Source organism: Oncorhynchus keta, chromosome 22 (assembly GCF_023373465.1).
Source record: "Oncorhynchus keta strain PuntledgeMale-10-30-2019 chromosome 22, Oket_V2, whole genome shotgun sequence".
Classification (NCBI taxonomy): Eukaryota; Metazoa; Chordata; class Actinopteri; order Salmoniformes; family Salmonidae; genus Oncorhynchus; species Oncorhynchus keta.
The window spans coordinates 21,150,578-21,164,534 of NC_068442.1; the positions used below are offsets into that span (position 1 = coordinate 21,150,578).

At 41.7% G+C, this 13,957-nt stretch overlaps 1 long non-coding RNA gene across 1 annotated transcript in view; it reads left to right on the plus strand.

Moving 5' to 3' along the window:
- The first annotated feature begins 3,681 nt into the window (after positions 1 to 3,681).
- The window catches only part of LOC127910603 (uncharacterized), a 42,299-nt gene continuing 32,023 nt past the window's right edge, over positions 3,682 to 13,957 (plus strand). The window contains exon 1 of the long non-coding RNA XR_008075439.1: positions 3,682 to 5,197. This is a non-coding gene — a long non-coding RNA (uncharacterized LOC127910603). The remainder of the gene's footprint in view (positions 5,198 to 13,957) is intronic.

Here is a 13,957-nt window from a genome sequence, read left to right on the forward strand (position 1 = left end):
GTGTTACAGGGACCTTGTAAAGTGATAAGAATTCTTTATAACTGAGTAAAAGACCCTCTGCATTTACCAGTTGGCTCACCAATAGGATATTATTTCTGAACCAATATTCTAAAAACAGAGAGGTATTTTTATACAATATATCCCGATTATTGCATATATAATATCTGTGTGGAGAAAAATTGTGTTTATAAATTAAGGACCATGACAAGAAAACCTGCCGATGAAAAGCAGAAAGTTTCACTGGAACTTTGTCAATATTATAATTGCAAAACAACATGAAGTTAAGGCCACCAAAAGTAGAGAAGACATGATGAGGAATACAATTCCAGATAGAAGTGGGTCTTCTTAGGAATTGTTTTATCCAATTGATCTTGAAAGTATTATTTAAAGTAGTAAAATCCAGAAAATTCAGTCCACCATTCTCATAAGTGTTCATTACAACAGTTTTCCTAATGTAATGGGTACGGTTTCTCCAAAGAAAGTTGAAAAGCATCTGGTCTATCTCCTTGCTTATTTTACGGTCAAGATATAAAGATAGAGCACCATGTGTTATTCTAGAGATACCTTCAGCCTCGGTTATTAGGACTCTACCTTTTAAAGATAAGTCCCTCTGTAGCCATTGATTTAGTTTCTTCTGGGTTTTTTTAATAAGAGGGTTAAAATTTAGTAAGCCTCTAGACTTCTGATCCTTTGTAATGGTTATGCCTAAATATGTAAGTTCTTCTTTTACTGGAATACCATAATATGAAGGTCGGACCATTCAAACCGGTTTTGCCATTCAAGAGAGGAGTGACAGCAATGTGACTTTGGAGGTATGCCAACGCGAGACTACTACTAAACTAACATATGGAATTGTTTTAAGATGGCCATACCAAGAAAAATGTAGCTTTTTGATTTTGAATTTGAGAACCCCTGGTAGGTATAAAATAAATATATTTAAAAAATAAAAATAAAAAACGATTTGATGAAACATTGAATTTGGCATTGGGCCTATTGGCCCATAGAAATGCATTGAATAACTGTTTCATACATGGAAAAACTGAGAGTACATTTTTTTTATCAAAAAGAAGCATGTCTTGAAATGTCTGTCCTATATCTGAGAAGTATAAAAAAGCTCAGAAAAAAAAATGTTTTTACCATGGAACTACCTGTATACCTTTGACAAAGAAATGCCCTATTCAGTTCCATACATTTTTCAGACGATTTCCGTGACACATTTTGGGGTCATAGACAAAAAATTTCCATAGAGATGCTACGGACGTTTTCATGACCAGGCCGATTTTCGAGATGTCTCCAGGTTTGACATACATTGCTGTAGCTCTGCCATCTTCCATCGCAGATGCAGAAGGCTGACATCGGCGGATGCAGTGGATTGAGACCCAGATATTCTAAATAAATCACCAGCAAAGCACACCCACACATCACACCTCCTCCTCCATGCTTCACGGTGTGAATCACACATGTGGAGATTATCCGTTCACCTACTCTGCATCTCACAAAGACACGGCAGACAGAACAACGGACAGATTTCCACAGATCCAATGTCCATTGCTCAGAGGAGACTGTGTGAATCAGGCCTTCATGGTGGAATTGCTGCAAAGAAACCACTACTAAAGGACACCAATTAGGAGAAGAGACTTGCTTGAGCCAAGAAACACAAGCAATGGACATTAGACCGGTGGAAATCTGTCCTTTGATCTGTGGAGTCCGAATTTCACATTTTTGCCGTGTCTTTGTGAGATGCAGAGTAGGTGAATGGATGATCTCCACATTTGTGGTTCCCACCGTGCAGCATGGAGGAGGAGGTGTGATGGTGTAGGGGTGCTTTGCTGGTGACACTGTCAGTGATTTATTTAGAATTAAAGGCACACTTAACCAGCATGGCTACCACAGCATTCTGCAGGGATACACCACCCCATCTGGTATGCGCTTAGTGGGACTATCATATGTTTTTCAACAGGACAATGACCCAAAAGACACCTCCAGGTTGTGTAAGCGCTATTTGACCAAGAAGGAGAGTGATGGAGTGTTGCATCAGATGACCTGGCCTCCACATTCACCCGTTTGCTCAGCGTATGTGGGATCTCCTTCAAGACTGTTGGAAAAGCATTCCTCAAGAAGCTGGTTGAGAGAATGCCAAGAGTGTGCAAAGCTGTCATCAAGGGAAAGGGTGGCTACTTTGAAGAATCTAAAAGATGAAATATATTTAGATTTTTGACACTTTTTTGGTTACTACACGATTCCATATGTGTTATTTCATAGTTTTGATGTCTTCACTGTTAGTGTACAATGTGGGGGGGGGGGGGAATCCTTGAATGAGTAGGTGTTTCCAAACTTTTGACTGGTACTATATGTATACAGTGTCCTCGGAAAGTATTCAGACCCCTTCCCTTTTTCCACATTTTGTTACGTTACAGCCTTATTCTAAAATGTATTAAATAAATAAAAATCCTCAGCAATCTACACATAACACCCCATAACAACGAAGTAAAAACAGTTTTTTGAAATGTTAGCAAATGTATTAAAAATATAAAATATTTACGTAAGTATTCTGACCCTTTGCCATGAGACTTGAAATTGAGCAAAGGTGCATCCTGTTTCCATTGATCATCCTTGAGATGTTTCAACAACTTGATTGGAGTCCACCTGTGCTAAAATCCAAGACTCTTCTTAGAGCTGGCTGCCCAGCCAAACTGAGCAATCGGGGGAAAAGGGTCTTGGTCAAAGAGGTGACCAAGAACCCAATGGTCACTCTGACAGAGCTCTAGAGTTCCTCTGTGAATATGGGAGAACCTTCCAGAAGAAAACCATCTCTACAGCACTCCACCAATCAGGCCTTTATGGTAGAGTGGCCAGATGGAAGCCACTCCTCAGTAAAAGGCACATGACCGCTTGGAGTTTGCCAGACCACGGGAAACAAGATTCTCTGGTCTGATGAAACCAAGATTGAAATCTGCCCTATTGCCAGGCGTCACATCTGGAGGAAACCGGGCACCATCCCCACGGTGAAGCATGATGGTGGCAGTATCATGCTGTAGGGATGTTTTTCAGCGGCAGGGACTGGGAGAATAGGATTGAGGCAAAGATGAACGGAGAAAAGTACACAGAGATCGTTGATGAAAACCGTACACAGAGCACTCAGGACCTCAGACTGGGGCGATGGTTCACCTTCCAACAGGACAACGACCCTAAGCACACAGCCAAGACAATGCAGGAGTGGCTTCGGGACAAGTCTCTGAATGTCCTTGAGTGGCCCAGCCAGAGCCCGGACTTGAACCCGATTGAACATCTTTGGAGAGACCTGAAAATAGCTGTGTAGCAACACTCCCCATCCAACCTGACAAAGCTTGAGAGGATCTGCAGAGAAGAATGGGAGAAACTCCCCAAATACAGGTGTGCCAAGCTTGTAGTGAGTGTCATACCTAAGAAAACTCAAGGCTGTAATTGCTGCCAAAGGTGCTTCAACAAAGGACTTAGTAAAGGGTCTGAATACTTATGTAAATGTAATATTTCAGTTTGTGCTTTGTCATTATGGGGTGTTGTGTGTAGATTGATGAGGGAAAAAAAACTATTTAATCAATTTCAGAATAAGGCTGTAACCTAACAAAAATGTGGGCAAAGACAAGGGGTCTGAATACTTTCCAAAGGCACTGCATATATATATATATGTCTGCCATATATATATATATATATTTAACATATATTTAACAAACAAAAATGATCTTCTGCCTAAATGGTAAATCTGCCATTGTGCACATGCCTGGTGTTCCAGATCTAAATCAGTCCCTGATTAGAGGTGAACAATATAAAAACACAGTGGAACTGGCTTCGAAGACCAGAGTGGAGTTTGAGGGCACTAGAGTCTGTAAAATCTACACTGAACAAAAATATAAATGCAACATGCAACAATTTCAAAGATTTTACTGAGTTACAGTTCATATAAGGAAATCAGTCAATTGAAATAAATTCATTAAGCCCGCATCTATGGATTTTACATGACTGGGAATACAGCTATGTATCTGTTGGTCAGAGATACCCTTAAAAAAATGGTAGGGAAAATTAAAAATTAAAGGAATGGGGGGGATAGGAGGGACGCCATGTGCGACTGACGTGTTTTCCGTTTGCTCCCGTGGTATTCTTAAAGTTTATGTGAATTTTGCAGCAGAACCGTATTTATTTTCAAATATTAATTTGGTGATCCCTTTCCGTAAAAACCAAGACTAGTTTGCTTCCGAATGTCAGCATGTCGACCAAACATAAGGCCAAAAGCATGACTTTGAGAAAACCCGGCCTACAAGACCCGCTCTCATCACCGCCCTCTCCTGAGTCTGAGGGCCCGGGGACGCACACTTTACCCGGGGGTGCGGCTTGGCCTGGCGGCGCTGAAATGAACATTCCCGAGGCCGTCAAAGCTCTGAGATAGTTGAAATGAAAACACAGGTGGTTTCTACGATTGATGCCAGAATACAGAAGGTTTCTGATATTTTAAAAGCAGATTTAACCATCCTGCGGAACGAGACTGTGCCAGCAATCACATTACTCAAAACAACAACTGCGTCACACACTACAACGATTGCAGCACTGGAGACCTTCGCTACTAATGTCTCCGATTTAACTACATCCCTGGAGATTGAAATTAAACGCCTAGATGCGGATTTGAAAAAGGTGAAGGAGAGCTGTGTGAGTTTAGAGGGATTCTCTCGCCGCAATAATCTGAGACTTGTATCGGTCCCAGAGTCAGCGGAAATGCATCGAGCCACGGATTTCGTTTCAGGGCTGCTGAAGGATGTTCTTGCCTTAGATGAAAAGCCCCTGATTGATTGAGCCCACCCGTCGCTGCGCCCAAAGCCCCGGGATGGGGAGAGGCCCCGTGACATAATTCTTCGAGTGCACTTTTTTCATGAGAATATGGAGATCCGACGACGAGCCCGCAATACCACTCTGAGCTTTCAAGGACAGAGCTTCTCCATCTACCAAGACCACTCCCCCACTGTTTCCTGGCAGCGCGCAGCTTTCGGAGAACCTCCCCCCCCAACAATTTACACAAAATACTTTTCATGTCAATTCTGACATTGGTAAAAATAATCATAATTAAAAAAAATGGTAATATATCTTGATTACATAAGTATTCAACCCCCCTGAGTCAATACATATTAGAATCACCTTTGGCAGCGATTACAGCTGTGAGTCTTTCTGGGTAAGTATCTAAGACCTTTTCACACCTTTATTGTACAATATTTGCACATTATTCTTTTGAAAATTCTTCAAGCTCTGTAAGATTGATCATTGCTAGACAGCCATTTTTAAGTCTTGCCATAGATTTTCAAGCAAATTCAAGTCAAAATTGTAACTAGGCCACTCAGGAACATTCTGTCTTCTTGGTAAGCAACTCCAGTGTATATTTGGCCTTGTGTCTTAGGTTATTGTCCATGCTCAAATTAATTATTCAATGTCCGCTTTTTTATTTTTTACGAATCTACCAATAGGTGCCCTTTGCCAGGTATTGGAAAACCTCCCTTGTCTTTCTGATTGAATCTGTGTTTGAAATTCACTGCTCGACTGAGGAACCTTATAGATAATTGTATGAGTGGGGTACAGAGATGAGATAGTCATTCAAAATTCTTGTTCAGAAATATTTTTGCACACAGAGTGAGTACATGCAACTTATTGTGACTTGTTTATTTATTTTGTTTTAATTAAAATTGTACTTAACCAGGCAAGTCAGTTAAGAACAAATTCTTATTTACAATGACGGCCTACCAAAAGGCCTCCTGCGGGGACGGGGCTGGGATTAAAAATAAAATATAAACATATAGGATAAAACACACATCACGACAAGAGAGACTCCACAACACTACATAAGGGGAGACGTAAGACAACAACATGACAACACATGGCAGCAAAACATGACAACAACATGGTAGCAACACAACATGGCAGCAGCACAGCATGGTAGCAGCTCAAAACATGGTACAAACATTATTGGGCTCAGACAACAGCACAAAGGGCAAGAAGGTAGAGACAACAATACATCACGCGAAGCAGTGATTACTGTCAGTAAGAGTGTCCATGATTGAGTCTGAATGACGAGATGGAGATAAAACTGTCCAGTTTGAGTGTTTGTTGCAGCTCGTTCCAGTCGCTAGCTGTAGCGAACTGAAAAAGTAGCGACCCAGGGATGTGTGTGCTTTGGGGACCTTTAACAGAAGGTGACTGGCAGAATGGGTGTGGTATGTGGAGAATGAGGGCTGCAGTAGGTATCTCAGATAGGGGGGAGTGAGGCCTAAGAGGGCTTTATAAATAAGCATCAAGCAGTGGGTCTTGTGACGGGTATGCAGAGATGACCAGTTTACAGAGGAGTATAGAGTGCAGTGATGTGTCCTATATGGAAAATCTGATGGCCGAATGGTAAAGAACATCTAGCCGCTCGGGAGCACCCTTACCTGACAAACTATAAATTACGTCCCTGTAATCTTGCGTGAGTAGGATGGTCATCTGAATTAGGGTTGGTTTGGCAGCTGAGGTGAAAGAGGAGTGATTAAGATAGAGGAAACCAAGTCTAGATTGAACCTTAGCCTGCAGCTTTGATATGTGCTGAGAGAAGGACAGTGTACCATCTAGCCATGCTCCAAAGTACTTGTATGAGGTGATTACCTCAAGCTCTAAACCCTTAGAGGTAGTATTCACACCTGTGGGGAGATGGGCATTCTTCTTACCAAACCACATGACCTTTGTTTTGGAGGTGTTCAGACAAGGTTAAGGGCAGAGAAAGCTTGTTGGACACTAAGAAAGCTTTGTTGTAGAGCGTTTTACACAAAATCCGGGGAGGGGCCAGCTGAGTATAAGACTGTATCATCTGCATATAAATGGATGAGAGAACTTCCTACTGCCTGAGCTATTTTGTTGATGTAAATTGAGAAGAGAGTGGGGCCTAGGATCGAGCCTTGGGGTACTCCCTTGGTGACAGGCAGTGGCTGAGACAGCAGATGTTCTGACTTGCACTCTTTGAGCGCGGTAGTTAGCAAACCAGGTCAAAGACCCATCAGAGATGCCAATATTTCTTAGCCCGCCCACAAGAATGGAATGGTCTACCATTCGTTAAGCAAATGTTTACTCCTGAACTTATTTAGGCCTGCCATAACAAAGTGATTGAATACATATTGACTGAAGACATTTAAGCTTTTCATTTTTAATCAATTTGTTTAAAAAAAAAAAAACATGATTCCACTTTGACATTATGGGGTATTATATTTAGATCGGTGACACAAAATCTTTATTTAATCAATTTTATATTCAGGCTGTAAAACAACAAAATGTGGAAAAAGTCAAGGGATGTGAAGGCCAGTGTGATCGGCCTACTTCTATTTTCTTTCAAACCAAAGGAAAGGAATAGGTTATCCCTTTCAGGGTCAATAACAAGAGAAAAACAACATTAGAAGCACTTGCCATCACTGTGTTAATTGAGAATTCAACTAATGTGATTATCTAGGCATCCAGGAATTGTACATTCCACTTTGAGATTCAGTTAATTAATTAATTTCATTATAATTGGAAATAATAAAAATAATAGCTTCGCGCACATAGCCCGCTTGTTTGTCTCTTTTTTAGAAACTCGGCAATTGCCCATGTTTATTCAACATTCATTCAACCAATTCATTAACATTATTCATTGTTCTTTCTATGGGAGAATAAAAAGAAAAGGATAATCGACATGTGATGATATCATGTTTGCCACATTGATAACACATATTGATATTTGATCTCTCCCAGTCCTTTTCCACATGTGGGTCATATATATTCTTCCCACCCATTCAGGCCATAATAGCGAAGATGGCGGCAAGTAGTTTGGAGGAAATGGAGAGAAGGTTGGAGAAGCAACAGCTGTACTGGAGTGCGATCAATATGGGTGACCGTTCTGATGATATGGAGCAGGAGGATGAGGGTCAAGGATCTGAATGGTCTGTAGTGGAAAGACATAGGAAGAAGACAGATCATGATACTGAAAGCAGTGGGGCATCAAGTGTAGAAAGCAAAAAGAGGGTCAAAGTAGAAAGCAAGAGTATTGATGTGTGTCACGTTCTGACCTTAGTTATTTTGTTATGTCTTTGTTGTAGTATGGTCAGGGCATGAGTTGGGTGGGTTGTCTATGTTAGTTTTTCTATGATTTGGGATTTCTGTGTTTGGCCTGGTATGGTTCTCAATCAGAGGCAGCTGTCAATCGTTGTCCCTGATTGAGAACCATACTTAGGTAGCCTGGTTTCACTTTTGAGTTGTGGGTGCTTATTTCCTGTTTAGTGTTTTTTGTCTTTCACCTTACGGGACTGTTCGTTTGTTATTTATTGTTTTGTTCAGTGTTCAGTATTTCGTATTAAAACAAGATGAACACTTACCACGCTGCACCTTGGTCCTCCTCTCTTTCTCCCAATGATGAACGTTACAATGTGTTGGAGTGGAATGTTGTGATGGTGTTTGATGAGACCACAGGGCCTCATTTACACCATATCCAACTAACTAATGTCGTAGAGAAAGAGACAGGTGAAGTTAAACTAGCCCGGGTCATTGGAAATGGTAGATTGCTCATATTTTGTGGAAGCCAGGATCAGCAAGGGAAGATTCTGCCAATGGAAAAGCTTAATGGGAAGAAGATTAAAAGCCATGTACCTCGTGCTTTTTGCAAGGTTGATGGGAGCCATCACTGGGGTCCCAATATCTATGTCCACAGATGATATTGTAGAACATGTGAAGGGAGGCAGAGTGATATTGAAGAACATGTGAAGGGAGGCCAAAATGTTCATCAGTAGGAAATAGGGTCAAAGAAGTGAAAGCTTATAAGTGATGCTGAGGTTTGAGAAAGTTTTGCTGGGAAAAGTACAGATAGGAATTCTTAGTATCAATGTTAGAGAATTTGTCCCATATGCACTGCAGTGTTTTAAATGCCAGATAATGGGACATGTAGTTGTTCAGTGTAAAGGAAAGAAAATATGTGCCAAGTGTGGAGAGGAACATGATTACGGAGAATGTGGAAGCAATGTGAAGGTTAAGTACTGTAATTGTGGGGGAGAACACAGTGCAGCATTTAGTGGATGCCAGGTGCAGAGAGAGGCTAGAGAGGCTCAGAGATATAGGATCAGTCATGATGTATCATATGCAGAGGCTATAAGACAGATTGGTGTAACTACAGTGCATACTCATGGAGTTTACATGGATGTTCCTGTAGTAAGTGGACCTACTGTCTGGGCTGGTGCTTCTGATGGTCCAGGCATGGTTTCGAGGCCTGTTCAGAAATATTGCGCTCATTAACGTGTGGTGTCAAAGGACACTTTGATAATGAATGAAGTTGACTTCATATATTTTATTGGTAAGGTTATCCTACACGACTCGTGTTGTGGAAAATAGAAATGTCAGGTTGAAGGTTATTGTGGATACTGCAAAAGAGATATTGGGGGTAACAGATGTTACTGTTGAAATGGTTGTTGACATGCTGAACAATCCTAAGGTTGGAGTGTTTCAGCATGATATAGATCGTTTAACGGGGCAGAGGGGTTGGGGAAGGCTGTTGGGGGAGGGTGTGGTAGAAGTTTTTCAGGATTTATTTGGTTTTGAATTTTCATGGCAGTACAGAATTGAGCAGATCATGATTGATCGTACAGTACATTCCAGCACAGTAGGTGGCGGCATGCACTTTAAATGTTTGTTTGAGGACCGTCGTGATTTCGTAGAAGGAGAAGACAATGAAGAAGGACTTTTATAGCTTATGGAGCATTCATAAACAATTGTCCTGGTCATAGCAATCATCATGTTGTCTTGTTCACTTGTCAGTTCCTTATTTAAACAAATAGATCATGGATATAGCCTACCAATTAATGGGTTGTCATTTAGGCTGCAGAAATGGTCATTAAAGTGTTATTTTTTGAGACGGATCGACTGTGTGGTGCTGTGATTGTCTTTTCAATAAGCGTGTGAGTGAAGGCATTAACAACACGTACCTTTCTCCATTGTGTCTGATGTGTTGGGCTGTAATAGTCCATCGTTCACATCATTTAATTTGGCTCAACAGTTCAATAGTCCCGTACCCCATCTGTCCTACATCATCTGTTAAGAGGCTGTCCTGTGGTCTATACATTTAATGAATTGTTATTTCAACCATTCTCCTTGTCCATGTTATCCAGGATTTGCGTAGCTTCTTTTGCTGATTTCAGCGTGATGTCTCTTTCCTTCCGTTGCCATTTGACCTGTAGTTGTGCGCTGGGGTACACCAAAGTGAACAGGATTCATTTTTCCACATTGCTTTTTATTTATTGGGGTTGAATTTTCTGCGTTTTATAGAGTTCTCTGCTCATGTCATTGTTGATGTAGATTCGAAGGCCCTCAAACATCAAAGGTCCGACTCCTGACTTTTTGGCTTTGATGGCCAATACAAAGATTTGAACGACAAAGGATTTGAAAGTCCTCCATCCTGTTTAGTCTTTCAGTAAGCCCCGCTGTTTTTGTTCATCCATGGTTTGCTGAAACTCCACACATTTGCCCAGGTCAGTCATAGCAGTTATATCAGTTCTTAATCTGCTTAGGCAGTTTCTCATTGCCAGTGCGCATTTCTGTTAATAGTGTCTCTAAACTCACTTTAGTCAAGTTGTCAGCGACTTGATCACATTGTTTCGGAATGTTTGTTTGTCTCTATTTCTCAATTTAGGATTTGCCTTAACATGCAGTTTCTAACAACCTTTCAGTTATTTCTTGACTTTCGAGTCGAGTTTCCTATTTGAGGCATATTTTTTGTAAAGAAAGGGAAAATAGTACCACAGTATGAATCCAAACAGAGGTCAAACAGGGAAATGTTTCCAATCGTTTTTCCACCATTCATTTTTCCCATAGTGGACTTTAGAACACTTCAAATAAGGGCTGTGTTTCATGTAGGCTTACCCTGGCATGACATTTTGATAACAGTGTATATCTCTCCAGGACAAGATTACTTTTCTCAATATACTGAATTTGCCTGTATTTACCCCCCAAAAATGAAATGATAATTGGATGCTAATGTGGCTACCATAAAGAACTACAAATGCCATGATAATCTGGAAAGGTAAGCATCTCTGGATTAACTCCATAATGTTAGCTAAATGTAGTAATGAATAAATTGGCTACATTTCTTTAAACAGGCAATTCTGTGTACTGTCCTGTGCACCTTCACCTGACTACCTCATGGTCACCATACAATAAATGATTGTTTTCTATAAACATTGCATTGGAGACAAAATATAGTTTACATGTTGTCAACAATCTAAACCAACACCATCTGTTTTTCCCCATAGTTGCGCACTCATCAGTTTTGTTGCTAAACAACCAACCCGTCTATTGAGCAGCCGTTGCTTTATGAGCTAGGTGGTGGAGACCAACTACAGTGCTGCGCAATTCGCAGCAATTTCACCAATGCAGGCAGTGACTCTACTTCCTTCAGCGATGCCTTTTGCTTTTACCGCTGTGACACTCTTTTTGCCTTTGAGCCCAGTGTGAACCGAGTTCACCCATTGGTTTTTGCGTCACATCGCCTGAACAAAGAAACGCACCCAGAGTGGGGTGTGTGTTTGTGTGCATCTGTCTGTGTCTGTGTCCCTACTGTTTGCTAGGTGGATTTGTCTGAATATAATCATAAAGTCTTGTTCTTGTCACCTGGTTAGTTACTCCAGGGGGATGTTATGAGATAGGCTGGTATTTTATTCTGTCAGCACACAGATATCCATAGCATGCAAGGAACCTATTTTCTCATTCCTGCCAAGGCATTTAGGATACAGAAAATCCCACTAGATTATCCCATGTAACACTTGGGATTCAAACCGGTGACCCTCCGGTTGGGATAGGATAGGAACCAGGTAGGATGAACTTTAATATCCCCAATGGGAAAATTGTCTTGGACACATAGTACTGCTGTATACAAAAATAGACACTGGTCATTATACACTCAACATAATACATCCAATTTGAGATTTCAGTCGGACTTGGTATTCCGGGCCAGACGGAACTCCTTGTCGGTACTCCTTGTCCCAATCTGTAATCTCAACATGTTCAAAACTGATCACTATTGTTCCTGTTCCCAAGAGCTCCAAGGTAACCTGCCTACATGACTATAGCCTTGTAGCACTAACAACTGTAATTATGAAATGCTTTGAAAGGCTGGGCATGACACACCAACCCCATCATCCCAGACACCCTAAACCCAATCCAATTCACATACCTCCCCAACAGATCCACAGATGACACAATGTCAATTGAACTTCACACTTCCCTCTCCCACCTGGACAAGAGGGGAAATAACTATGGGAAAATGCTGTTCATAGTATACAGCTCAGCATTTAACACCCTAGTCCCCTCCAAGCTCATCACCAAGCTGGGGACCCTGGGACTGAATCCCCCCCTCTGCAACTGGAACCTGGACTCCCTGATGGGCCGGCACTAGGTGGTGAGAGTAGGCAACAACACATCCACCACGCTGAGTCTCAACACGTGGGCCCCTCTGTACTCCCTGTTCACCCACAACTGTGTGGTCACTCACGACTCCAACACCATTATCAAGTTTGCTGACGACACAACGGTGGTAGGTCTGATCACAGATGGTGATGAGACAGCCTACAGGGAGAAGGACAACAACCTCTCCCTCAACCTCAGTAAGACAAAGGAGCTGATTGTCGGCTATAGGAGAAAGAGGGGAGTGTACGCCCATACACATCGACGGAGATGTTGTGGAGCTGTTCGAGAGCTTCAAGTTCCTTGGCATCCACATCACTAAGGAATTAACATGGTCCACACACACCCGCATAGTCGTGAAAAGGGCACGACAGGGCCTCTACCCCCTTAGGAAACTGAAAAGGTTTGCATGGGCCTTCGCATTCTCAAAAAGTTATACAGCTGCACCATCGAGAGCATCTTGACTGGCTGCCTCACAGCTTGGTATGGCAAATGCACCTCCCTTGACCGCAAATCGCTACAGAGGGTGGTGCGGACAGCCCAGTACATCCAGGACCTCTATATCAGGCGATGTCAGAGGAAGGCCTGAAAAATTGCCAAAGACTCCAGCCGCCCAAGCCATAGACTTCACAATGCTACCGTCCTGCAAACGGTACCAGGCTTAGAGACAGCTTCTTACCCACAAGCCATAAGACCTCTAAATAGCCAGACTGCTACATAGTCAATTAATAGTAACCAAACTATCTGCACTGACTCTCTCTCACTGACCGTACGCACACTCACTAGACTATATATACACACTCACTCACTCACACACACTACATTAACACTCCCACACAAAACCCTCAGACATTCACATACACACGCACACACACTCATAACAGACATGTATAACGCACACGTATACCGACACAACACAAACACACATTACACACACACTCACAGACTTTTACACTCATCATTTGCTGCTGCTACTCTGTTCTTTATTTTACTCATATTTTTATCTATCCTGATACCTAGTCACTTTATCCTGCCTTCAAATACATGACATATCTACCTCAAAAACATTGTACTTCTGCATATTGATCTGGTACTGGTGCTCCCTGTATATATCTCCGTTCTCGTGTATTTCATTTTATTACTCTTGTGTTACTATTTTGTTGTTATTGTTAATTAGAAACTACACCAGTTGTATTCGGCACGTGACAAATAAAATTTGATTTGAAATGACCAAGCCAGACTGTGATGCCGTATCTCAGGATAGTCTGTAACTGCATGGTAGATCAGGGACATTTTTTCTGTTCAACTCTATGTAGGAAGTAGAGGTGTTGTAGGACCCTCGAGCAGACACTCTCTACTTGGACCTTCCAGCTAAATACATTGTCCATACATGTATGTACACCTAGGTACTTGTACGAACTAACCTGTGCTATGTTGGCATTGCGGACAACCACAAGCACATGGTCACCGACAGATTTGAGGTCAAACGCCATCTCTT